The sequence below is a fragment of the Piliocolobus tephrosceles genome, chromosome 14 (genome assembly GCF_002776525.5).
Source record: "Piliocolobus tephrosceles isolate RC106 chromosome 14, ASM277652v3, whole genome shotgun sequence".
NCBI classification, from domain to species: Eukaryota; Metazoa; Chordata; class Mammalia; order Primates; family Cercopithecidae; genus Piliocolobus; species Piliocolobus tephrosceles.
Window position 1 is genome coordinate 24,405,070 of NC_045447.1, and position 3,813 is coordinate 24,408,882.

Here is a 3,813-nt window from a genome sequence, read left to right on the forward strand (position 1 = left end):
AAGAAAGAAAGAAAGAAAGAAAGAAAGAAAGAAAGAAAGAAAGAAAGGGAGGGAAGGAGGGAGGGAGGGAGAGAAGGAGGGAGAGAAGGAGGGAGAGGAGGAGGGAAAGAAAGAAAAAGAAAGGAAGAAAGGAAGAAATAGGAAGAAAGAAAGAAAGAAAGAAAAGAAAGAGAGAAAGAAAGAAAGAAAAAGAAAGGAGGGAGGGAGGGAAAGGAAAGAAAGGAAGAAAGAAAAAAGAGAAAGAGAGGAAGGAGAAAAAATTTTAGCTTTTTGGATACCTTTTGAAATCATTCCAAATTTACAGAAATGTTGCAAAAATAATAGAGAAATTCCCATTTACCTTTTACCCAGAGTCACCAATTGTTTAATTTACATTTTCCCCATTTGCACCACCTTAGCTCACTGCAGCCTCCACTTCCTGAGTTCAAGTGAGTGAACTCAGGAGTTCAATCCTCCTGAGTAGCTGAGATTACAGGCGCCCACCACCACGCCTGGCTAATTTTTGTATTTTTAGTAGAGACGGGGTTTCACCATGTTGGCTAGGCTGGTCTCGAACTCCTGACCTCAGATGATCCACCCTCCTCAACCGCCCAAAGTGTGGGATTACAGGCGTGAGCCACTGTACCAAGCCAAGGTATATCTTTAATAACACATGAGAACAGATATATACAGTGTACCTTTAGGGTTAACTTTTAAGCATGAACTTTTTAGCCAAATGAATAAACATACACAGTTTTGTTAGATGCTGCCAAGCTCTCTTCTATAAGAGTATATGATATCTAAGATACCTGTTTCCCCATGCCCTCAGCAACTGTTTAGCCTCTCCCAATCCTACAGGTGAGAAATGGTATCTCATTTTGGTTTTAACTTGCATTTCTCTTACCATGAGTGAAGACTAACATCTATTCATATGTTTAAGGGTCATTTTTATATGTTTTTATTAATTATCTGTTTATGTCTTCCACTCTTTTTGATTTTTTCCATTAATTTTTGAGTACTCTTTATATACTAGAAATACTAGCTCCTCAAAGTCAAGTTTATTAATGTTTCATTGAATCTGGACTTTGGGTTATCATTAGAAAGCCTTTCCCTACATCCAGTTTATAGAGGAATTCACCCACACTTCTTCATTTGCTTGTATAGCATTATATATTAGAAGTATAACCTGTTCCATTTGGCATTTATTATTATGTATTTAGGAAGTATGGATCTAACTTTACACTTTCTCCTAATGATTACTTAGTCATTTCAGCATATTTATCAAGGAAAATATCTTTGGTCCAATCATCCATCTGAGATGACACCTTTATCATATACTAAATTTTCATATATATTTTTGTCTCTTTCTGAACTTTCTATTCTACTCCACTGGGGAGTCTGCCTGTTTTATTCTTGCTTGTATTTTCATGTAAATGTTAGGATCAATTTGTCTAGTGTCAGAAAAAATCTTGATGTTATTTTCATCATGATTGTGCTAAATTTATAGATTAACTTAGGGAAAATTATAAATCAGGAAGAACTGACACATCTGTAACATTGATTCTTCCTAACCACCAACCAATGGCTTTTCATTTGTTCAAACCTACTTTGTTGGCTTTCAGGACTATTTTCAAGTGTTCTTTATATTAATTTTGCAAATTTCTTATTAACTTTATTCCTAAGTATTTTATCTTTTGTTGCTATCGTAAATGGAGTTTTCTCTCTCACTATTGTTGTAGTTATTGCCTGTGTATAATAACACTATTGAGTTCAGTATGCTAATTGTATGCCTTGCTTCCCTTCTGAATTCTTTCATTGCTTGAGTAGTTTTCTTTCTGCTTTCCAATGGTTTACCAGTAATACTATTATGTCATCTGCAAGTAGAAATACTTTTAACTTTTCTTCTAATTTTTATGTGTCTGATTTACCTTGTCTAATTGCAATGGCTAATGCCACCGGTACAATGTTAAAGTTAGTAGATATCTGTGCTTTGTTCCTGATTTTAAATAGCTCCAGTATTTGCACATTAAGGAAGAAGTTGAGTTTAGGGCAAAGGCTTAGAGGTAGAGATAAAGAGAGAGTGCCATTTTATCATATGAATATAATAGCCATCAACTCCCTCTTTTTTCCTTTTTCCACATCTATAAGAAAAAAGGCACATAATTTCTTTACTCATATTGAATCAAACTTCCATTCCACAGATAAATTTCACCCGACCATGATTTTTATTAAGTATTTTTGTATCAGTATTGGTAGGTGACATTGCCTTGTAATTTTCTTTTTGTATTATCCCTATCAGATGTGGTTATCAATATACATTTGCTTCACAAAAAGAATTTGGAAGTTTTACTTTAAATGCTCTAGAACAATTTATGTAGTACTGTAACTGGTCTTTCAAAGCTTGGTGAAACTCTCCTTGTGAAACTCTCTGGACCTGTTGCCTATTTGGGGGAGGGTAATTCCTTAATAAATTTCTTCTACAGAAATTGATAGTTTCTATTTTTAATGCAGTCAATTTAGTAAACTGTATTTTCCCAGAAAATTATCTACTTCCTAGTTTTTCAAACTTTTTAAAATAAAAGTATGTTATGGACTCTCAAGATTTTTAAAATTTCTTTTGTTTCAACAATTATTTCCCCCTCATTCTTTCTAATTTTATATATTTGCGCTTTCTCCTTTTTTTCCTGATTAAGCTACATAGTATTTCTATTTTGTTAATTTTTTTCAAAAAAAGATTTTGATTAATTAGATGTAAATTCTGCTTTTAAACTTTTGGTTACTTTGTTGTTCTTTTTCCAGCTTTTAGAATTGGGAAATTATTTCATTCTTTTATTTTCTTGATACATGTGTTTAAACACTGTGGTAGACAGAATAATGACCCCACTGCGAAACATTAAAGTTGAAGATACAATTAAGGTTGCTAATCGGTGACCTTGAGATAATCCACAGTTACCTGGGTGGGCCCCAAGTAATCACATTGGGAGTATCTGCAGCCCACTCTGGGGCAGGTTTCTGCCACAATAGCACAGAGGCCAGGACAGGAGAGGAGGCAGCAGCAGTCGGGAATTCACCAACAACCCCTTCCTGGTGAGAAGGGACTGAATTGTCATGTGACTTGCTTGGCCAATGAAAACACAGCAGATAGGACACTAGCAGGGGCTTAGGAACGTGTTTTCACAGTGGGGCTTGCTGTGTCTTCCTCTAGCAGCCCCAGAAGAACACACCTGGCTGCCTACTAATCCAAAAAGAGTAAGAGACAAGTGAGGCAGAACCACTCCAGCCGACCTGATAGGCACAGTGGACATTATGGCATGGTGGACAAAGTGATGGACCCCTGGAGAGGGGCTCAGCATATGTCCTCCCTCCTCCCTTTGTGGTTCAGTCCAAACCCCACTGTCTCCAACATTCCCTGGTTCCCCCACACTGTGACATCACTGCCAGCCTCCTGTCGACTCTGCCAGCTGCAGGTGAGTGAGGCTCATAGGTTAGACCTAAAGGTGGGAGGGGGTAATTTTTCTGTACAAAAATAGAAAATGCCCCCAACACTCCAGGACACCTATTCACTTTGTTATAAGAAGCACCCCTGATTTGCCTTGACCCCACTGTTTCTCTGTCTCTGGGTCCCAGTCTCCCCACCTGTGCTGAAAGACTCCTAAGGGCTCCCCTAGCTCCAGACGACTTCCTGTTTGACCTCATTGATCTTTCTTACTCTGATCAAAGTGCTGTGGGGTCCCTAGAGAACCAAAACTCACAATCCACTGGGGACAGCCCAAGGGCCCTTTTCTTTGGCTCCTGCTTCCCTCTAGAGGCGGGCATTGGTAATGCAAGAAACAC